General features: G+C 41.9%; 1 protein-coding gene across 13 annotated transcripts in view; it reads left to right on the forward strand.

Moving 5' to 3' along the window:
• Window positions 1–24970, forward strand: part of Ten-m (teneurin transmembrane protein Ten-m) — a 683381-nt gene that overhangs the window by 527158 nt on the left and 131253 nt on the right. The window contains exon 1 of one of the 13 annotated variants that reach the window (XM_083097978.1): window positions 18283–18324. The exons of the other annotated variants lie outside the window; for them this stretch is intronic. The gene's annotated coding sequence lies outside the window, so the exon portion shown is untranslated. Of the gene's footprint in view, window positions 1–18282; window positions 18325–24970 lie in introns of those variants that run through there. 13 annotated transcript variants of the gene reach the window in all.

Below are 24970 nucleotides of genomic sequence, written 5' to 3' on the forward strand. Positions count from 1 at the left end.
CCGATTCAACGATAAATTTTAATTCATGTGATCTTCTTACACGAATAATAATAATTTATCCGATTATATACGTTAGTAGCATAATACTTGGAAATGTGAAAGGCACAATCACGACGATCTTTTTCTCCTCTCTCGCAAAATGTAACGATCCTAATTCCGTAAACTCCATCTTGCCTGGAACCTTCGTTAATTGTCTCAACTCGCTGGCGCAAGCAGATTCGTACTTTAGTCGACATTCGAATTGGAGCGCAAAGTGCACTGCGGGTGATTGTTTAGATAGAGGGTCGTCTCCTGTCTCAAGAACAATTAAACTACAACGTTCTTATCTTCTGTCTCGAATACGTGACATTTTACGAATAAAAGAGTTTGGAAATGATGTTGCTTGAAATATCCGCTAGTGTATATATTACATATTTCTATTTTTTTTTATTCTTTTTATTTTTTATAGGTAGATGTTCATGAAAAAAAATTTAATATTTTATATCACTACATACATGAATGTTTACATGAATTCTTAGGACAGAAAAGCTATTACATCATACAACACGTGTTTCAATTTTTTATTTAAAATCGATTTTCCATAAAAATTGAGTGTTACTATTTGTTTTCTGTGAGAGAAAGAATAGTTGTTAAAATCTGAAATCATATATAGATTGCAGAATCAAGTTTCGTTATGTTTGCAATCGATAGTTTAACTCGCCGCAACCTTGTAGCTGTTAACTATTAATTAATTATAACTTGAAGGCTATCGATGTTCATTTGGCTAATAAGGTTTTTCTCATTATTTTCCATATTATTAATTTAAGCACATATTACAATTATAATCATGAAATTATGTAGATATATTAACGAAAAAAAATAACTGATCTAAATAATATCTTAAACGATTAAAATATATTAACTTTTATAAAGACAAAGATCTATTAATGCTTTAAAACAAAGAATCTTTTTCATAGAGAATCTTTTTCATTCGAGAAATGTCCAAATACATTTATTACGTGTTGGAATTACCTTGATAAAGCCTACTGTTATACTAATGCAGATTGAGTAACCAAAATGGAATACTAAGGTGACCCGGTATCTGCGAGTGGATGTGCCAGAGTGCTGTCGGAGAGGTGGTATGCATATAACGCAGGCGTACGCCGATGATACACGGGAGTGTTTGTGATGTATAAATTGATGCAGGGGAGGTAAAAGCCGGAGGATAGACGTTGTTGATACAGCACGAAACGCCAATGGACAAAGTGGTTATTACGTTTCCTCGTTATCTGTAGGCGCGTTTCAAATTAGCGCCTACTCGTACGTGCATATATATATTAGGTCAAAAGTATGCGCAAAGTGTATAATGCTCGTTGGAACGAAGTATTCCTAACACTTCAAGGTATACGTTCTCAGAGTACAACCTTAATACAAGCACCATCTGTCTGTCTTATGTTCTCTTGAAACAAAACTGCTCTTGCTGCTTCCTTTCCAGACTGTTGTTTCTCAGATCAACGATGCATATTCTTAGAAACAGAGAACGATGTTTAACCTTCCGCGTCGGCGATGAAGGAAAATCATGAAAAAAGTACAGCGTTATAAAAACACCAATTAAGCGATATCAAATAAATAAATGAAGAGTATATTTAATTTTCTTTATCTGATATTATCACATTTGTATGCATAAAAATTATTAATATTTCATAAAAATCTTGGTGCTCTCGAGATGTGAAGAAAACAATTAGATATGTAACCGTTCTAATCATGCACTGGAATCAGACTGAAACTTTGAATTACAACTCAAACACCCTCCTACACGTATATCGCGCGCCTCCGCTTCGCGCAAGTATATTATTCTACAAGCAGACAAATGTCGTTATCTCGAAACAACCCTCTTAGACATTACTGCCGGCAGGAACGAATAACGAAAAGTTACACGAGGGAGAGGGAGGGATCGGCGAACATTCTCCGGCGTTCATTAAGAATTGGCGCGAGCCTCGAGAGCCGACCTACGGGCGCTGGCTGACGTTACGACCGATCAGCAGGCGGCGGTAGTTAATTAAATCAGAATCAACATCGAATTAAATCGAAGCCATGCCCGTGCCTCGCCAGGCCGGGAATCGTCTCTTATTCCACGTAGCGCCGTTTCCAGCGCCAGCGAAAACTTCAAACGAGAAAGGAAAGATAGGAAGACTCGGCAGTAGTTGAGGGAATTGCCAAGACGCGGTCGTGTGGGATGGGAGGGGAGGAGGAGAGGAAGAGGTATATGGAAGGACGGGGGGAGAAGAGGAGATTCGCAAGCACCTACATCGGCTGCATCCGACTGGGTACCTAAGGCACCTAACCGAATCTGGACCCTGCTCCTTCCTGCCTCCTTCCCTCTCTTTCTCTCTTCTTACTCCCCCTCGTGCTTCTTTGCTTCGCCCGCGTCCGTTGCTTCCTTCCTTCCTTCCTTCCTTCCTTCCTTCCTTGCTTCCTTCCTTCCTTCCTTCGTTCCTTCCATTCCAAGTTTCCAATGTATAATTCCGAACTTTCCGCCGACAATGGCAGTTCTCCGCAGTTCCGCAACACAATTGATCGCTTCGCCTCCGCGATTCGCCTCCTACTTTATACTCTGTTCCAACGGGGAGGAAGCTGTGGGATTGAAAGGACTCTGGGACCCGGAGGTGCCTAGATGCGCGAGTTGAATATAGGTACGTGCTTACGGATCACGCCGGGTTTGTATCTTCGCGGACGATTTCGCGAAACTGACGATTTCGTTCCTATGCGCGTAAAGAATCGGTTTAACATTAACATATGTTAACGTTATGTATTTAAATATTCTCGTGATTTATCGAAATTTTTTAAATTATTCTCAAAAGTACTCATATATTTTCGTCATAAGAACGTGAGAAACTTTCCGGGTAAAACGTTTTGTTAATCGAATCGCCATTTTCTCGGACTAGTTATATCAAAGAACGTACTTTATTTATTTGGTCAAATCAAAGAATTGTCGCATTTAAATATTGTTACTATTTTTGTAGACATTTCTGTGAAATAATTTTGCCAGAAATTAAGGCGAATATTGTGCGAAACGATGCAGACTACGTTAATTGCCTGCTGCTAAACTGCTCGAGTTGACTAAGCTAAATAAATCAATTAAACGTAACACGGTTACGTTATTACTGCGGCTCCTGCTAAATATTCCCCAAAGCTCTCGCAAAACAGCCGCCGCAATTAAGCTAGTACTGGATTCGCGTAAGCCGTGTAAATCCGCTATTAACGACATAGAACAATGTAAATGCCAACATCGGGGATGCGCCGAGAACACGCGACCAGTTCCTTCCCTCTATACCCCATCTGACGATGCATTCGTAGAATGACACTGACCCTCGATCTAACCATGCGACCCACAGACTGGATCTTTTCACGCGATAACGGAAAAAAAGTGTCATAAATCACGTTCGCTCGCGCGGAATCCGTAGTTGGAACGTGAAGCGAAGGGTCAGAGCGCGGGGAGCGAGGTTCGAGGGAGGAAACGTGCCAAGAAGTAGCTCGTACGAGACTTTATGGAACGAGTCGCAAATTTATCACGCGGCTATCACGTTGTCTTCCGAAGCGTGGCATAACTAGTGTACCTGAGATCCTATCTGGACTTCTGACCGGCGTGGATCGAGGGTTGGATGAGTATATTAGACGGCGGATCCCGTTTGAATTCTCCTTGCACCCCCCCTTCCTCCTGACGAATGTGGCGTAGACACGCGCAGCGACTCGGGGCGCACATCCGGCTACGAATATTCATTCCTCGTGATGTAAACCGGCGTCTACCTTGACCTCCCCGTCTCACGATATACGCGGCTGGTGAATTCAGTTCAGACATCGTCGGTGAATATCGCCCCGATATATATAGCTCGTGTCCAGCTCGGTCCGTCCGGCTGTCGTGACATACGCGACATACGACATTGCGTGCCGCGTATGAGAGTCGATGAATTGACCCGACGTTATTACGACACGTGCGATCCTACCACGAGATACACGCTGTAACGTGTAATCGAATATGTTACGTTTAGAGGCCGAGTATTCGATTAACGTGAAATATTTCTATTTTCTAATTCTACGAGCATTTATTTACGTCGAAACGCGCGCCTGTACGTTTAATATTAATAGAGAAACACGATGTGGCGATGACAAGTGAAATGCAAACAAGCATAATGATTCGTTTTCGATGCGCGGCTCTTTTTCTACGATGTGCGACTTATAATTAAATACAAAAAAAGATGGCAAAATTATTTCTTTCTCTTGCTCACGTAGTTACACACAAATAAGAATTTGCTTCGTACGGATTTAGATAAAGTTGAGAAACTGGACGCTGTTATTCGGATTTTACGACAGATTATAACTTCGGGGACGGTAATTAAGTGCTCGGCTCTCTTCCGCTCTCGTAAACGTGTTGCCTGGCTGGCCTTTTTGGCGGACCACCATGGAATTTTAAGTGGAATTGGGGGATTGTTTAATTCGCGTCGACGTTGGGGTAGGTTTTCCCCGCTGCTTCTCGACGTTTTCAGCATTTTCCATAATGCCTACGTGAATTCACCCTCACGCGTATTAGCATTTTAATTAGAAAGATCTCCAATTCGACATTCCTATGACAATTTAATTGCCAAGCGTAATTAATACGGGATCCCTATTCTTGTTAGATGCTTAAAATGTGCTTGCCGCAAGCACATTATTGTCTTATTGTTAAATGTAATATTGCGGAGAAAGTTGGACAAAAAGAGACATCTTGAAATCTTTTACATTAGTTTTAAAATAATAAAAATTAGTAAAAAATAATATAATCTATTTTCTCGCATTTATACTTGAATGTTATTACCTACAGTTATAATACAAATAGTAATACAACATTATTATCTAAATTTAAAATTGTCGCTATTAGTACATCTTATACATAAAAAGAAATCTTGTCTATTACATTTATCAGACAAATTATATTCTAATTCGTTAAATAAACAGAGTGCTTTATAATTCCGATTGCTCGTCTTCCGTGAAACGAGATATCCGAGAAGTACTGTGACCGTCACTTCCTGCACGTCAACCCCGATTTCTGTCGCAATTCCCAGGAAGCTTTTTATCGGAGGGCGGTGCAGAGGCGCTATTGCTGTCCCACGACATACGATCGTAAATTTCTCGCACCAAGTGCAGAAAGGGCGCCGTAAAGGGCTAAGACGAGAGACCGGGTTAAGGGGGAGAAGGAACGAGAAGAGCTAGAGGAGGATAACGAGCAAACATCTACACGCACTTATCGTTGGGAAGGGCTAACCGCAAAATAACGGGTTGCAGGCCGCGAACAGTTAATGCAAGGGGGGGGAAGGGTGTCGAAACCCCCAACGCGATACGCCTCGCTCGATTTTTTAGCCGGCCTATCAACCACCGATTTCTCCCCCTCCATTTTTCTTCTTCTCTGCCTCTCCTACCCGCTATCTCGTAATGTAAACGTATCGGACGCGCGTTAACAACCTGCAATTTTTTTCACGGGGAATGATCAAACGCCACCGATAAGGCCTCCGGATTCGCTTGGACGCACACCCTTTTACGCCAAGGGATGATAACGATCTCCAAACTCGCGTTTCTAGGTAGCAGTGACACATTAATGTAATACTACGATAACACTCACGTTATGATGGCCGGCAAGAGCAGTCCTTTCATTGTACGATTTCGCGTGAGATCTCTTTGAATTAATTGATAAACTGGAAACTCGCTATTCTTTCCAAAATTCTCTACAAACTGTGATATAAAGAAGAAAAATTAGCATTGAAATAGCATTGATAAAAATAAATGCATAATATTAAATTTATCGTATTATGACATCGAATTTTATTAAAACAAATTCGATTTATAAATTATTTTTATACTTTCTCAAGACAAGAATCAAGACTAATTCGGGAACAATTTTACCATCACAGTACCATTTCGTAAATTAGATAAATTAAAGATTGACCGTTCAAAAATAATTTTAGTTATATTACGAATTTTGCGACAAACTCGGAGATTTTCAACGTTAATAAAGATGTCATAAATATACAACTTTCTTATTTAGGAATTACTCTGTAAACATCTAGATAAAATTGTCTAGAAATATCGCCACATAACGCACGTTGTGCTGAGTTGTCGCATATCTAATAAATTACAATGTTATTACATATAATTATAAGTACTTTATTACAAAAGAAAACATTGTGATAACTTATTAAAATATTACATTTTTATAAAATATAACTTACTGATAGCTTGCGCAGTTATAAGATAGAGAAAATTATATATAATAATATATAATTAGTACTTGCTTGAAAGAGTATATTTTTAAAGTCTAATCTGTGCTGAAACCTTTCGAAGGATAGATACATCTTACTACAAGATTGACTTTCTTATATCAGGATTTTCGATGCAAAGAACGAGAGGATGAAAGAGAGGACACCTTTTGCCGTCTGTTTACCCGGCCGTCTAGGCCGTCCGCAATAAGGGAATCAGTAGAAACGTGGAATTCGTTTCGGCAGGCAGAGCTAGTTTCTCGTGCCGCGCGGAAAACATCGAAGAAAATTTAGAGAAAAAGGAGAAAAACGAAGGAGAAACGGTAGGAGACAGAGAGGCAGGCCGCGATTGGGGGGGTGAGAGTAGTGACTTGAAGCGGGAGCGAAGCTCGTCGGAAGACGGATAGATAAAGAGTAAAGGGGAGAGTCGAGAAGACGAAAAGAAGACGGCTCGGGGATGGGCGAATGGGCTTCTCGCGAAATGAGAAGAGACTTTATCCATCGCGGACGGATACTGGGGGGAAAAAGTAACTCACCACACACACACACACACACACACACACACGCACGCACACATACATCATTCGCTGTAGAAGAAAGCTTTCGAGGATCCGCCAAAGCTTTCTGCTTTCTCTCCGTGCTACGGTCGACTTTAATCGCGCCTATTGTCGAGAGAGATCTCCGCGCCGATTTTCTCATATGTATGTGATTACGACAAATTATTTTTCAATCTACTATAAACTTGACGTTAATTGTCAATTAAAATTTATTATCACACGACATAATAATTTTTTTCTTCATTTTTATATATATTTTTTAATTGACAAATAATTATCTTTGACGCTTCTCTATAAATAGATAAAAGATAAAATTTATTAAATATTAAATATAAAAGATAAAATTTATTAAAATACATTTCTTCGGTTTGAGGTCGATTATTAATAAGGTCAAACGTAAATTAAAATAGAGAAAGAAAATTAATGATGTGCATCGCTTAAAATTTAGAATAAAAAGAAGAATTAAAGAAAAATTCTCGAGTCTTGGGGAATGCATAAAGAAGGTATTGCTCGAGAATTTTTGCAAATATTTACGTGATGTTATTGCTAAGTTTACAATGAAGATGATCATCGGCCTCGGGGGAAGCTTCTTACGAAAGTGGGTTAACAATGCTTAAGTGCTTTCAGGTGGCTTCCGATAGCAGAGGTAGAATAACATTTTACGGAAAGCATTAGCCTATCAGTCTCTAAGAAAGTCTCGCTTATCCCTCCGAGAATTGAAATAGCGCATACAACGTTCGGCTATAGCGTCTTTCAAGATAAAACTATTGTTTAGACAGCTAAGAGAAAAACTCCCGGGGATAGCCTGCTGGTCGCACTTGCTGTCAAAAAGCGCTGTGCGTGTATGCAAGCATGTATGTATGTGACTCGAAATAAATACACTTTAATAGAACGTTCGTTTAATATCTTTATAAGAACGCTTGAATGAAACTGAATCGACAATGTCGACATATCAAAATTTCGGATAAAAACATATCGCTCTTCTCGACATTTTAATATGATAAATAAGTGATATATTCTATTTAACAGATGTAACATTCATGCTACCGGGTTTGATACATCTAGCGAATATCAAAAACTATTTTAATTCTATGATATTATTGAAAATCAACAACTATTTTTGCAGTATAGAAAAGAACATTTACAAGCAGCAGTTGTTATCATCAGATCCTATGATTTATTAAACGATGCGGAAATGTATGAATTACAATCGCTCATTTATATTTTATACGTAACATGTGAACGGAACTTTTGCAACTTTTACTACACTGAAGATTGTAATTGGATCTAATTTTAATATAGGTCGCTATCGTATCGCGTTCATTCAATATGTATTCAATTGTCGTGTCATAACGCGCGCAGCTCTAAAGAGCGATTTAAACGAGCGGGCGGGTTGCTCGGCCGCTTATCGGATAATGAAAAAGTAATTAGTGCCCTTCGGGTAGTGCGCGGTCACGAAGGATCGTTATCTAGCACGGTACAAATTTCGTACGTAACAGCCGCTATTTATCAGGATTCGCGTGTACGCGCGAAGAAAAGAGGAATAAGCAACGAGAAAATGCAATGCGCGTTCAATATGGCCGCTAAAGGAAACGTATATCCGCCTGAAGGTGGAATTTCGTAACTTCTTCTTCTTCTCGCTGGCCGCAACAACACGAATCTCACTTTCTCAGGACTTTGTTTTTCCGGGTAAAATGGAAGGGGACGTGGATCGCGACGAGTTCTTCATTCCTCGCGCGAAGAGGGGAGAATGGAAAGTTAGTCTCTCGCGTAGCGATTTTTCCAACTTTTCTTGGGGGATCACATTACTAGATTAAGCCGGGCTCTTTTCAGCGATCCTCTTTGACCCGCTTGTCGGGGTCTGTTGCGTCGTTTTCCCTTCGCCGGGACGCTTTTCCCGCGCTCCTCTCGAGTCGGGTAGGACTAGGGAGAGAAAAAAGACGACTCTCGCCTTCTCGTTTCGACGCCCGAGAAATATCCCTCCCTCTCGTCGTTTCTTTTTTACGCGAACGAACAGAGAGGAAGGAGATAAGAAACTAGACGAAGGAAGATAAGACAAAACTGGAGCGAAACTTCTACCTCGAACGTCTGTCCGGATCTAGAAAGAGTACCGGTCGAGAGAAATCAGACGTTCCGAAGCACTGCTTAAGACATTTATCTAGAGATTCACGGTGAACCCAAGCGCGACTTCTGTAAGTGCCGTTGCGATTTTAAGACCGGTCAAGACTGACGTTTCACCGATCCCGAAGCAGGTTTAATCGTTCGTAGTTCTTGGGAATACGATCAAACTATCCGACGCAAGCGAGTAGGAAAAACAAGAAACTTTGTATCAAGTTGAGCTTGAAAAGAGATTGTATGCATTTCTAAATCATTGAGTTTCCAATTACTTTCTTTAACTTGTATTTCAGATATTTTTTCTTTGGCGTTTAACAATTTACCGAGATGTTTCTCATGTCACGTTAATGTTTCCCGATGTAATAAAGATAGACGTAAACGAACTGCCCCCCGTCGAAAGGACGAGCTGTATCAATATGATCACATTTGACGAAAAGAAAGAGAACTCCGGGATTAAAATTACAAAGTCTAATCATCGAATGAATCTTCCCGGCCACAAAAGAATTAAAACGCCGGGACATTTATCACGCTGTCTAAGAAGCGAAAATAAAGCTGCTTCCGACTACCTGCGTTTATCGTTCTATTCTCTCGACCCGACGAGGCTCGATGCTTCACGCTAGAAAAAAATCTTCCAACTTATCGGAAATCTCGATCTTCCGTTAATCCAGACGACACGAGCAACACAAAGTGCGCGCCAAGATAAGCATAGTCCCGGTTACTCTCGAGGGCTACTCTAAGGATCCCGACCAAGGCCCCCGGGACTTAGGTCTAATCAAATTGTAAATTCGCTAAAAATGCAAATTCGCCCATTCGGACGTCTATCTGAGAGCAACGGGCGCTCACGCAACCCGCTATGTTTTATACGTACGAAAGCATCGCGAAACATCTACCACTCATTTGCATATACGCTCCGAATGGCGACGATTCTTCTACGTCCTCGACGTGCCCGTTTCCTATATATCTCTCCTCCCCCGACGACAATTAATTTACCGCGAACTCTCAAACTGTTTTATGATGCATTATGGGGGAATCATACAGTCGTAGTATCATTAACGGAGATAGAGAATGCGCGACAATATGGAATGCAGCAATATTTAAGATAATTTAAAAACACATCCTGACGCGCGAACGATAATAATTAATTATGATTAGTATCTTAATATAAACTAAAAAACACTTTTTTAAATTATTATTTTAATATGATACATTATGTCTGTTTTTTAGTCGAAAGTAAATTTGCTTAATTTCTGAAAAGCGCTTTTTTCTTGTTATTTTAAAGGATATTTGAACACTTGTCAGAATATTTTATGTAATGTTGGAAGAAACTATGTGTGAGTTTTTCTTAAACATTCTTAAAATATAGAATGTGTACACATAAAGTAGATTGTTTTACACATTATTTGCATGGGATATTTACATGAGGTTAAAAAACTCGACTAGATTACACAATTCCACGTGTATTTTAAATGTCAACTCTTATTTTTTGAGCACATACTTGAGGCGTATGAAACCGTTTAATCTCAGCGTTTGCTGCAAATTGCAGTGAAAACGAACACGACACACGAGCACGATGGAGATGGCGCGATTCCGATGAAATATCGACACGTCTGGGGATTTATATCGCAGTGACATAGAACAGTCAGGCCGCAATAGTCGGATAAATTAACAGCACGTTGGACGTTGCTACTAAATATAAAAGGGAGGAGAGGCCGCGTGCGGACTGTTTCCAGTTCACGTGAAACCTCGACATTACGACTCGTCGGCGGGGCCGGTTGACCCTTCAGCCGTGATTAAGGGCTTCGATTTATCGAGTGCACGTCCCGGCATTCCATGGAACACGGTGCGCGGAGGAAGGGCGAACGGGGGATGGAACAAGGATGGAGCCGCGCGCCCTCCAGTAATCCGGCTGATCCTTTATTTATTTCCACGGCCCCGCTGTAATATTCATCGCGCAGAAATTGATTTGGAATTAGACCTCCTCTTAGACCTCCTCTTAGACCTCTCTCGAGTCTCCGAGCGCTCTCGAGGGTATCAGCAAAGTCGCCCCGGCAAAAGAAATTACTTCTTCAAGTAGTCACCGGAACCTCGTGAAAACAGCGTTTCTAGCTATTTTATAATTTCCTGGAGCTTGTTAATGTTGCTTATAAGTTGCAACGTAATAAAACGCACTGTGTTATTTCAAAGTATTATATGAAGGGTCCTAAGAGGAGTTTGAAAATAATTTATAATTCTTATATAATGTTCCGTTTTTATTAAAAAAAGCTATATTTATATCGTCGCGAGATAATCATAGATTTCCCTTCGTGTATCTTGGAAAATTAGAATCGAGTCCTCCAGAATCCTAATAACGCTGATATTTCATTTTGTAAAAATAATGAAAGTAACTTTTACTAGCTTTTTGAAAATGTTAAGATGAAAAAAATAATCTTCACACGTGTCATTTTCTTACATTTTACTTATTTACGTATACAATGTTCATTTCGAGATAAATAAGAATGAAAATAACGATCGGGAAAGTACGAGCAATCAGTTTCTCGAGTCGGTGCATATTAGCAAAATCATCCGTCGATGAGTACACGTCACCCTTCGATCGCCGGGTCTCGAATGCCTGACAATTTAGCCGAAAGCGCCGCAGTCAAAAGGGTGAAGGGGGTCAAGAAGGGGTGCGCTCGGGCACGTAACGAAGGGACGTGGTAGCGGCGTGGTCAGCGACCCTCGCCATGCCGTCGCGAAGGGTAGGGTCCGAGATTTCTCTCGATAGGACGAGGCATTTTGTCAAGCAGCTAAAGTAATCCGAGCCACGCAGCCGCTAGGTGGTGGTTTCCGCGACGCTCACGCACACACGCACACACGCGACGAGAAATCAGCCGCATCGTCCAAGAGAGAGAAAGGTCGAATTTTCGTCGGTCGGCTCGCGTGCCGGGGTAGCACACGCCACGCTGCTCCGTCGACGTTCCTTTTTCGGATCGGTCGATGACGATGGCGATGCCGTGCGCGCAACGAGCCGACACACGACGACGTCGGTTGGCGTGATTCCGAGCCCCGTAGAGACCACGCCGGATATGAACCTAACTTTACCGAAGAGAGGGAGGAACGTCGATGTGGCCCTGGAGTTCCGCGCGCGGCTTGAAATTCGATCAAAGTCGAGTGAGCCGGGAAGCTGACGGACGTTTCGCCGCGAGAAGTAAAATCGAGAACGAGATGGATTCGTTCATCGTCCTCGACGCCGGGGCACAAAAGAGCGTTAATTGTGGACGGGAAAGTTGCACGTGGAGATTTCGTCCGACGCGGCGGCGGCGACCGGTGCTTCCTGTGAAAGGAGAATCAGAACTCCATTAATGAATCAACCCCCTCGGTCTTTCGAAAGCCTTTCACGATCTTACATCGCATGCGAGGGGAGCTCGCGTATCGCTCGAGCGGCGAGAAAACGATCGATCACACGTACGAAATTCGAGTCCCGGTAACATTACATCGATAATGCACCGACGTGTTTCAACATATTATATTATGAATCTGTTAATGGAAAAGCGCGGCGCGGAGAGAAAAAAATTAGTCTTGGGATCTATATATCATTTCTCCATTAACATATACAAGTCGAACAAGCGGCTTGCGCGATATCGCAGCGGAAATGTAATCAATCAAATATTCGAAGGTGCTTAAAATGTAGCGATATACGTGTATATATTAATAGAGATGCGGAATATATTAATAAAGATGCGCCATCATAAGGCGTACCCTCTACGCACATCTCTCTCTCTCTCTCTCTCTTTCTCTCTCTTCGCGACTTCTCCAAGATTAGAGATCGTAAATGTTTCATAACTCGCTGCCGCTGCCGTCGACGCGATCGCGGGAAACGTAAATAACGTTCATCCTACGTACGTGGTTATTTGGAGAGAAGGAAGAAGTTTGAGAGAGCCAGCGTCGAGAGGAGCCACGGGTTTCTCCGTCGAGTTTTTGATTAGGTATGTCTCTTTACGCGGGTACCACTAACATCGATAAGTACCACTTTCAAGTAACTTTTCTCCAGCCTCCGTCGTCGGAGGCCTCGCCTGTATACTTGGCTACGCTTCTCTCTCCTGCCCCCTCCCTCCCCCCATCCGCCCACCCCCATCTCCCGCCTTGCTCCCTGTCGCTAACTATCCGGCCGACTATCTGCCCGTCTCCCTCTTCCGCAAAGCGAAGCCATGAACTTTCTGGTCCCGCCGCCGCGGATGCCAGCTAACGAGCGACGTTAGACAGGATGCAATTAGCAGAAGTCCTCTTTTGAGGCCGGGTACATGTCTCTTCTTTTCCGTGCCGCGTCAGCGGAGTTCCGTCGCAAAGAGAGAGAGAGAGAGAGGGAGGAAAAACTCGGTACATCCCCAATTGAAAGTCACTTGGGTGCTCGCCTAATTTATTTCTTTCTCCTCCTTGTCCGAATGCAAATGGCGGCGCCGCACCATTTCCAACTTTTTTCCAACACCCGGTCTCTGTTCGCGTTGCTGGTACGGTCCCTTTGGGACGTTCGTTCGTTTCCATCCTTTCTCTCTCTCTCTCTCTTTCTCTTTCTCTTCCTCTCGCATCAGTATTCCTCTCATTTGTCTCGCACTGATTGTCCGGGAAGCGTAATGGCGCAATCTCCTGAGCCGTCGAACGAGAAACCGCACCAGTGGCACCGGCCACCTCACTTGAACCGTTCGCCAAGTCACGTATTACACCTCGAACGACGAACTATGTACGTTGGACGGCTAATCAATTTCTTTTCGTACCGCAATCCTCGCGGCAATTAAGTCCCGATAGATAAAAGAGCGAACATATCTACACGTTGGTCTGGAAAAATGCTCCATCTATTCGTCTCTCTCTCTTTCTGCCTCTCTCTTTTTCTCTCTATCTATCTACCTATCTCTATTTCTCTCTCTCATTCTCTCTTTCTCTTTCTCTGTTATAAACAATGGGTTCTCACGCTATTCAAAATACGAAAGAGACGGATAAATAGACGTATGTCTTTTTATGCACAAAACGTTTCATTGTTAATGCGCTTAAGTGTGTCTGCAACATATGTACAAACAATAATGTAAAATGTAAAAATTAAGGATAGAGTTTTCTATTTTTCAAGAATTTTTCTTAATGTTATATAATTTTTCTTAAGCTAAAGTATCTATATTTTAAATTTCATTCAACTTCAAATAACATACATTCCTGATTCCATAAATTGTGTACGCTTGTCGTAGATTTTTAGACATTTTGCCTTTTATAACGCAATTACCATGCAGGTGCGAGTGAATTTATTATCAGAATAAAAAATATACTGCAAATTAACTCTGAAATTGGTTTAAATGGCTCGCAATGTATTCTAAACAGAAAGCACCGTTATTTGACCCAGAAATCCGGGGGAACGATGTTAGCACGAAGGAAATTCGTAATTACGTGGTAATCCAGCTATAACGACTCTCGACGATTCGACGCGACGAAACTCGTCCATTAACGCGACCTCGTCCGACGCGGCGGCGAAAAGTTTTTCGGCGGAAAACCGACGGAAAATCAGCAGCGTGCACACACGCACACGTACGTGAACGTCATCGGGCGCGCGCGGCTCGTTTCTCCCAAAATTCCCAGGATCGAAATCGCTTTCGCGCAAATACGCCGCGACCCGTAATGACGTTCCCGAATCAGAACACGGATGACCGAAACGAAACGCAACGCATCGCACGCTACGCCCCGATTCACATAGTTCTGTGCTCGCGTACGCACGCACGCACGCACGCACACAGACGCGCGCGAGCGCAAAATCGTGCGTGTCTACGCGAGCATCGCGTTTAACGGCGGAGGGGGTCATGGACGACTAGCTCGCGTTAAGGGTCACGCTCGATCGCATCCTACTTGCACTCGCCGGTCAATGCACGTCCGTGGAACGGAGCGGTAATTTCTGATCCCGGGGCACGTCGGATCGGCGTGCGCGCGGAGAAGGAGGGGAGGAATGGCGAGCGATGAGGAGAGGATGCATCGTGCATCTCGAGGGATCCGGGATGAGGAAGGGGAGCGGTAGGGAGGGGTGTGCGAGAGTAAAGGGGGACCACGGACGCGTGGGAGCAGAAACAGATTCCTTGACCACAACCGGTTCGCACACGCCGCTCACGATCCCTCGCGCGAGTTTACGTTGCCCCGGGTTAGGTAAGTTACTCCGGACACGGGGTTAAGTAACCTTCCAGGTCGGAACGAGAAAAAGTCATCTCGAGAGAGCCGTCCTACGCGCCTCCCGGCGCCCTTTTCATCGATTTATCTCCCGACTTTCGCCGTGATCTCGGAATTGCGCCCGCTTTTCGAGCACGGTACTCGCATAATAAGTATGATGAATTATAATGCATGTTTCTCGAAACGGCTTTGGCGAACGCGTAAATTTAACGTTTATGCCAATTAGTTTGTGACCGACATTGGGTTTCTAAATAAACGGCCGTATTTTAATGTCAGTCGGTAGATTTTTAATGCGCCACAGAATAATTTATTTCGAGAGCACTTTATGCAAACACGGTTCTATCTCGATTCCGATTATGTGCCGAGAAACGGCACATCGAGAGACTAGCGTCGTCTCGAGAATGACTCGTTGTGACTTATTAATGTGTCCATTTGAAGTCGAGAGACGGAGGGAGATGCGCGCTTATGTACGGAAACGCGTATGTACTCGACGATCAACCGAACCCCAGTGTGTATTGGAATTTCTCCGAGGAGTAACTAGAAGGGAGGAAAATTGTGGTTTCCAGAAGGTCGAGAGGACGAGACCGACCAACCACCCGTTCGTCCGTCCGACCGTTCGTCCGTTCGTTCGTCCGTCTCGCAGGTTGAACGATACCATAGAGCGGAGCGCGTGCATCGATGCCGCGTAAGCAATATTGATCGAACAGGGATGCATTACGGGGTGACCCAGGAGGAGGCGGTCGGTGACTATGGGGGCTGCTGCGGTACCGGGGATGGCCGGGACCGAACCCGGTGCGCACCGGCTTCATTACAGGACTGAACCGAAGGCTGTACGATCCGACGAGAGAGTCTCGCGCTCTCGTCTCGCGTCGGGATGTCTCTCCTTCCACCTCCGCTGCATCTCTCGGTTCGTTCTTCGTTTCTGTTTCTGTTTCTCGGCCGCTCTCTCTTCCCGGCTCCGATTATTTACCCTCGCTACTCCTCTCTACTCGCCTCTCATGCCATCTCCCTTCGCTTGCATCCGATCCCCGCCTGCCTATCTCTCGTTTACGGCTTACTCTTTGCCAACTCCGCACCGACTATCGACGCTTCACGCTTGATCGCCAACCCTTCCTCTGTCTACCCACCTTACCTCTTCTCTCTGACCCGTGCGGTCAATGAGATCCATGCCGAAGATATTAATAGGCATAGTTTGCGAAGTAGATGGGTTTCTCGCAGGCTCGAGACGCGCGTACGAAAGTACGTTTTGCGAGATGCGGTCGGTCAGGAACGCGCAGTCTTCTCGAACCGAACGAGCTCTCGATTAAATTATCGACACGTTATTCCACTTACACGATGATAGTCCTGCGCGCACGTTATCTCCCACTTTATCTGCGTAATGCGCGCTCTCTCTCTCCCTCTTGCCCCCTCTCTCTCTTTCTCTCTCCATCGTGATTGTCATTAGAATATATGAGTAGAGTATAAAATGTTACTCCGAGCGCACCCAAAATTGGGAGATCAAAAAACTTACAAAAATTATTACTCAATTTTCAAGAATTTTTTAAGCGAATTTCAAATAAAAAAAGTCCTTAAAAATCACACCCAATCACCTCAAAAACAATGAAAAAAAGCTGAATTTTTGATCTTTCACTTTGAGCTGTCCTCGGAATATTGTTAATTAAATGTGTCGTGGGAGATTTAAAATTCAGCTTTTTTTCGTTGTTTTTATATGATTTTTAATGATTGTAAACGTTAAAATGGTAACTTTAATCACAAAAATCGTGTTCCCACAAAAATTGCGCTCGGAAATTTTTATGATGGTTTGAGTGTGGGAGATTTGAAATTCGCTTAAAAAAGTCTTGAAAATTCTTTCCTTTTATGAGTTTTTTAATGATTTTTGTAGGTTTTTTGATCTCCCAATTTTGGGTGCGCTCGGAGTAACATTTTATACTCTACTAATATGAAATTTCGACGCGTAAACAGCGCGCCACTTGATACTTCATTATATAATGACTCGATGCAATAATCCACTTAATGTCACTGTTTAATAATAACGTTGAAAATTATCGAGTTTTGCGCAAAGCATCATTTTGTTGAGTGCTGCAAGCATGTCTCGCAAGAGAGCAAATAATATGACGAATTTCTGTAATATGTCAAACAAATCTTTGTGGCTGTATCGTTGCAAGGCAAAATAAAATTTTTTTCATTTAATATTAATATATTTTTTAAAGATTATTAATTGCCTAAAATGTATAAATATGTCGAGCTAGATTATGTTTCTAGTTCACTCGTGAATAGAGTGAATTTAGATAAAGATATCAGAAAGCTGCGGAAATGGTTCTTATCGTTTACGACAGAGCACGTTGAACTACATAGCATAATCTCGATTCGCTCCTTCTCGACACTCCGATCTCACAATCAATTCGGATTCCATGCTCCACGAAGCACAATTGACTCTTGGCGATGTACTGCAATCTCATCTTGTTACACAAAGCGTACATCTTAAACATATAAACTTTTTCCCAGATTGTATTTCATCGTGTAACTTTATACAACAAGGAAATTGATAATCCATACTTGAGTTTTCAACTTTTCAAATAAATTTTTTTTTAATTCTCGTCAGATCCGTCTTAATTAATTACTATTTAAAGTGCAGTCAGTTGATATTGCGCTCGATTTCTAGTTTTTTTTCCCGTATTCTCTTATATATTTTCACTACATTTAACAATATCATACATCTCCTTTTCCTTTTTATCTCTTGAATATATTTTTATCTTTAAATTTATTATTTTTAGATTTTTATTCTCCCGCTCTTATTTTTATTCTTTTCTTATTATCTTTTATTTCTATCCTTTCTACATTTTCGATATTTTTATCTTTTTATTTTATCTTACATTATTTTATTATACTTTCGTTGATATTGATTCTTGTATTCTTAGATGAATATATTTTAGATTAGAACAAAATAAGAGCTGTTATTACTTTCCCAGAAATATTTGATCTCTTCCCATTAACATTTAACACTTTAGTCCATTAATCTTAATCGAGCAACTCGATTCGTGACGAATCATCCCCCTTTTAATAATTGATAAACCGGTCTCGATCCCCATACGTGATTCGCGTAATTCTCGATATAGCGATGTATATTTTCGCGCATTTGGCCTCCCTGTTTTACGTCTCTTTTGTTACAGTAAATCGACGCGACGGAATTACGCCGCGCTTCGTCACAGACATCGGTATGTATACTGTACATGTACACAAACGCGGCATGGCGCATCCCTCATCACTCTGCCTGATTAATTCATTGCGCGAAGTGCGGGAATGTGCAACTATAGGGTGCTAAGGGGGTGAGGGGTACAAGAGATGGGCGACACATAGCAGAGTAGCAGCGTACCGATGCAGAGAGGTGGAGGTGGAGGAGAAAGTGGCGATGGTGGTGGAAATGTTTGGCGCACACGGGATACCGGGCTCGGTCGGACGTTTTGATTCAATGCTGCCTGGACGCATTGATTAAATGACTTCAAATTAAAACGGATAGCGCGCGGCAGGTGCGCGAGGGTAGCGAATATCGGCAGAGGGAGGGAGCGAGAGCGGGTGCAAAGCCACACCAAGTCGCTAACTTTGAAACCTCTCGTGCGGCCTCGGTTGCGCAATGAAAACACGAGTGTGTGCGAAAATCCCAACACGCGGATGTGAATTCGTACATCGCGGAGCACAAGTGTTTGCGCTATAAATCACGATGCTTTAGCGAAAATGTTTACCGTTACAAGTTAAAAAAATAAAATGTGTCGGAATGTGTGCAGAACAAATTTTAAATCCACCCTCGCAATCTTATCGAGATACGCGTTGCATAAATTGCGAAATACTAGCCCCTATTTTGATTCGCCGTCATTCCAGGTGCAAAACGATATATATTTTACGAAAAAGATTTTTCGTTGATACTCTTCAAGTAAAATAAATATGACGAACACGCAGAAGTCTCTCCTTAAGGACAAAACCACGGTCGAAAACCACGTCCGAGGCGAGGGGCGTTTATTCCATGGAGGGAAAGATCGATCTGTGCGGCCAGAGCGCGTCGCTGCTTCCGAGTCGCCCTCTAGAATTCTGCCCTTCCGAACGCCAATTCCTTTTCTTCCTCGTTCTGATGTTAGTGTGCGTGGTCGGTCGATATTCCACCTTGCGCCTGTCTATCACTCAAAAAGATCCTATCTGCCAGAAACGCGACCTACTTTGGCGCCGGCGGCGGCCGAGTCATGCGATATCGGCTTGTCGAGAAGCGATTTGTACTACCACGGTACTTCCACATTATTACGTTCCGGGGGGTGTAATCACGCTAGATTTTAAATGACTCGAATCAATTTTCGGGATTAATTAGGAACAGAAGGAGCGAAAAGCGACGCTGTATTGGAAAAGGAACCGATGTCATCAATTTCTCGAATCAAGCTGACACCAATTTTTTAAATGAGATGTTTCTCTCGTGTGAATTTATCGTATGAAAAATTTACAATTATACCAGATATCTCTGCTTCTCTTTATTATTAACAGTTGCATAAGAAAAGAAACTCAAATCGAAATGCAGATATTTCTGCGCATATACTGTTCCAAATCTTTCTACATAATTTATTAAGTATGATACCATATAAAGATGAACGATAAATACATTTATCCACCTTACTACATGTATATTTTTCGACGAAAATAATAAAATTATATTTGTGTTATTGCCTGATTGACAACATGTTATTTATGAATCGCCCATATTTGAATACAAAAGAATAAGAATATCGATACATATTATATTTAACTTGAGAAAAATGACTCGAGTCTGTTTAAAAACACGTTAAATATTCTTGTAATCATAATAGAATATTTATTTATTTATCTTTAATAATGTTTGGATACGAAAAGATAAAATATTAATTAATATGGGCGCGGTTGTCAAAAGTATACCTGATTATATCGCACGAGATTCACCTGCCTTGAGACTGATTACGCCGAAAGTACACCTACGCCCTTATACTCGTAGCAATATTTTTAATAAACATAAGTCAAATTCTGCACACGTTTCACAAACACGATTCAAATCCATTTACGCCGAGCACGGTCGCGCAGATATTTCCAAAAATCGCTCTCGGCAACGAACTAGCGCTCGCGCTACGCGGATGAAACAGAGAGTCCGGTGTAATAACGTTAATCTCAAAACTCTGTGTATTAAGCCCTGAACGATATATCCGCGTCCCCGCGCCCGTCGGCAACGCGCACGGTAATATTCGCACCGTTTTATAGAGATATCGAGTTAATCTATCGAGGTAATAATTTTCTGCTCGCCGCGCGCAGGCGAGAGAAAGACGAGAGAGAGGAAGAGGGACAGAGAGAGAGAGAGAGAGAACCGCTGCGAATCGTCGGCGCCGCCGCTCGCTAACGAAGCATTAGGATATCAGTTTTGTGAAAAGCAAAGTTTCCACGCGTATCCGCGGAATATCCAATTTCCCCATCCACAGAACGCGCGTCCATCCGCCTGCGTCCTTGGATGCAGCGGCGATACCGTAACGGCATTATATTAACGGCTCTCGCCGTTCGATCATTCGCGTTATGCGTGCCAGATATTAATCCCGCGTAATCGCATTATAGAGCCCGCGGCTACGCATGCATCGATGTAACCTGCGAGAATGTAACCGATCGCCAGAGGTTACAATACACGATGAAGCGAATGTATTACCGTAAGATGGGATTAGATTGCACCCGCAAGGGTAACTTTGCGCGACGATGAATAGAGAGGAAGGGAATAATTTGTTGGTAGCTACGATTTATATTACAATATATATTAATCTAGCCCCCTCTCTCTCTCTCTCTCTCTCTTTCCTTTTTTTCTTTGAAGATGTGTGCGAATCTATTTCAAAGATTCGTCTAAAATTTTGATTAAAAAGGATCGATCGATGCTTCTTTGACATACCGGGTGGTTTTAAAATCGGCCTCTGACGCAAAGTTACCTCTGTCGATGCGATCTAACCCGATTTCACGGTATCGCACGTATGTGACGGTAGCACGAAAGTTTTAGCCCGCGAAAACGAATTACTTTACGCTAGGGGGTGAAGTAATAACGCTGATGCCGGGGTTGCTATGTGGCCATGTGATACAACGCGGCGCGCGGATGTAGCTGCGGACGGGCGATGAATGGGCTCTTTGATCTGCATTTGCTTTGTATAACGCTAAGAGGGCGCAGCCGATATATGGGCGCATCGTGCATCCATCCTCCGTTAAGGTTGTCTGATTACACGAGCCTTTTCTGCGCAAAGAGACTCCTCATCGACTCCGCATTACGATTTGTACGATTAACCACTGGCACCGCGGTTCGTTCGTTACTCCGATACGAGGTAGAAAGAACGACGGGGAATCAATATAGCATCGTAGTCGGAAAAAGGCAAGCTAATGCTGATTACTGTCGGCATCATGAAGGATGGGCAAAAAAGAGGCGTGGTAGCGATGTAACGTTAAATGTGAAAGAGGCTTTTGCGACAATCATGTGTGTTTAACAATGATATTAAAATATATTAATTTTATTTATACACGCGCATGCACGTAATACAATTAAATTACAATCTAAAGAAAGAACTCAAATTTTTGTCGAGAAAAATAAAAGTTCTATCTAATTTAAAAGCTATCCCTCAAAAAATAATATAAAGTATCTATTTTTTTTATTAGATGATAGAAAATATTTATCTTTTCAAGACTTTAAAGAACTTTTTTTTAAATTCGACTACTTTTTAAAATGGAAAAATCTCCCAAAAAGCGAAATAGGAAAATAAATATTCTCTCCAATGTAATGAAAAGTTTGTATTTTTCGCTCGAGTTTAAGAATAAATGCCACAAGTTATAGCATTGATGATACTTGGGCAGTTTCATACAGATAAATCGGCAAATTTCTATTGTGGTCCACTGCTCGGGCAATCGATTATAGTTAAGATAACTAAGTTATGATATAATCACCCCCTTTAATCTCCTTGCATTGGCTGCGCGCAGGTCAACCGGCGGTTTATCACCGCGGTGCTGACGGGACTGAAATCCATCAAGCGCCATTGCGTCGATGGAAACCATTGCCGTTAGTTTCCTAAGCAACCGATAGCAGGTCAGGATTAGGTCGGGGCGCGGGTTAATGCTTGAGGATCGCGTTGTGTGTGCGATGGAACGAGAGGTTCAAGAAGAGAGAATGCAAGAGAGAGAGAGAGAGAGAGAGAAAGAGCACGTAACTGTGGAAACCGATGATAGAGATCTTTCGCGTAAATAATTGGATCGCGGTTACTTTGTGCGACAATAGCTCCCGGTTGGCTTAATAACCTGGTGCCCGATATCTAAGACGGCCATTCGGGAGTTGTACGCTATACATCCGTCTAAATTTATTATGCAATTCTCTATTGCTTTATATATGTTTATTGACACTGTATACTTTGCGAATATTAACACCTTCAAAAGCCACTTGCAGAAAGATATTAATTAAAACTTATACAAATTCAAGAGATCGAATTACATAAGTTTTATTGTAATGGCATCAATTTATCAAACTCATTGAAATAAATTAATTCGAAATTTTTCTCAATTTAGACGTAAAGACCTTTCAAGGATTTTTCTATAGGATATTTTTATATATATTATTAAGCTTATAATTATAGACGATTTCCTCTAATTACGTTCAACGTATCAAGTATTCAAATTGACCGATTTTGTGTATGCCACGTCCTACGTATCGACCTGCCAAGTTCAAATGCATGTTGCTATTCCTGTAATGTCAGGCAACCAGATCCAACGCAATTACCAATGCGTGCGAATGGTGCCAATTATTAATTACCCGGATTGACAGACACATACAAACGAAACAAGGATCAATTGAACAGACCCTTCGAGAAAGCACATATTCCAACGTACACGAGACGATATATTTCGAAAATATCTTGAAACGTCTCTCTCTCTTGTAATATCTCAATCTATATAAATCTCTCTAACGTATCTCTTCGATATAGATACGCTGATTGAAATTTGAAATCAATTTTAACGGTAAACGCGAATCACGACAATTAAAAATTACATGAAATTACATGTCTTACAACTATTTACATACAATGAAATAAAAATGATAATCAAAAATCACTCGTCGATTATTGAATATCGATACGAGTCTATAAATCCGTCGTGTATCAGTTCTATTATTGGGAATTAAATCAGAATACACGCGAAGTTCGAAACGTGAAAGTGGAAGTTTCACGTTAGTCCAGCGAATTGAATTTCAAATATGTATCTTGCTGTTCATGGAATACAGCGGTCTATCTTTTCCTTCCAAACACACGTTATAGTAGCGTACATCGATGTTGGCAAACATTCCCGTCATTTTTTGCTCTCTCGTTTCATCGTGTGTCTCTTGACGAAGATGTACGTTTGAAATTATATTAGCACTTGTTAAAATGACTATCGACCTATCAATTGAAAAGATATATCATATATAGTTGACAAGTTTCCAGATGTTAGCAACAAAATAAATGTGCAAGAAAATAATTGTTCAAAGAAATGCAAGAATGATTTATATAATTATAGCTAATTAAAATATTTTATTTTTTTATATATACATTTTTATTGTATAAAACGTAGTTTTTGTTTTTATTTTGTTTTTAGTTTTTTTAGTTTTCTTTGGCAAACATCTTTATTATGAACACGATTTCTTTGTCGCATCGATCATAAATGTTTTAGAAATCAGAGAAAACAAGGTGACAATGTCATGACGAGAAACGTCAGCCACTAAATTAAGTCCCAGCTACGTTGGAGCAACTCGATATGAATGCGCCGGAGCTTTCGGGCTGCCAGCTATTGGCGAGGCCGGCCGTACCGGAGGTCTCCTAAAAATACGCGAAAAAAGCGGTGGATCTCCGCGGTGTACTCGTCGGGGACCCGCGACAAAAAGGGTTTTAATTTCCGGTGAGAAAGACAACCGAGAGAGTCGCCGGTTCGGTTGCGCATTCGGCCAGCCTCAAACAAAATATTACTACAGCTCGACGCGCTTCACGGTCGCAGACCGCGACTTTACCTTCTGCCTTCCATTACGCTCGTATTTCGATTTAGAAGGTTCTCATATTCTTTTCACCAACAATTATTTATATCATTCAAGTTTCTGGTTTTCCAAAATTACAGCGAAACAACGATCGCAATTAAAACCTATGCCCACGCAAAGAATTTTTAAAGTTCTTTTTCGGCCTAATTGAACTAATATTTTATAGAGGAGCTTAACTATAGAAAAATATTTTAAAATAATTTTAATGTGGAAAATGTCTTCTTTCAAAGCTATCTGTTTAAGGCTTCTTTACATCTTGTAAATTTCATCCGTATAATTTTCACATATATTGTACGATGTATTTTTTGACCCTCTTGCCTGTCACGATCCAATTTTTAACTAGCGCAATTCACTCGAGGAAACAAATCGATATAGAGTTGAAAACGTCGGTACACGCTTGAATACGAAATATCTTGCATTGAATAAATTAAGATACCGCGAGGAGCACGGTTTTTCTCGATACACTCGGGAGGAACGTGCTTCAGTTTCATTCTGAAAAACGAACGCGGCGGACAGTAGCTCGAGTAGCGTGCATCATGGAGAATTTTTCGTACACCGGCCCCCATCTTTTACAAGAGCCGATCGCTCGATCCGACACGGTTATCCTCGAATACTTCTTGCCCGGCTTTTATACGATTCGCCGAATAAACTTTTGCCTTCGCCCCCGCTTCTCGTAGCTCGGATTCCGTAAGACCACTTAAGTCGAAGCAAGAGCGAGGGTGGCGATATGAGAACCACTTTTCCGCGGTTCCACGATTCGTTGTCATCATCATCGCCGTCGTCGACGT

Source organism: Camponotus vicinus, unplaced genomic scaffold, assembly GCF_025532165.1.
Source record: "Camponotus vicinus isolate PSW18456_S1 unplaced genomic scaffold, iyCamVici1.0 SCAF_4, whole genome shotgun sequence".
In the NCBI taxonomy this organism is placed as follows: Eukaryota; Metazoa; Arthropoda; class Insecta; order Hymenoptera; family Formicidae; genus Camponotus; species Camponotus vicinus.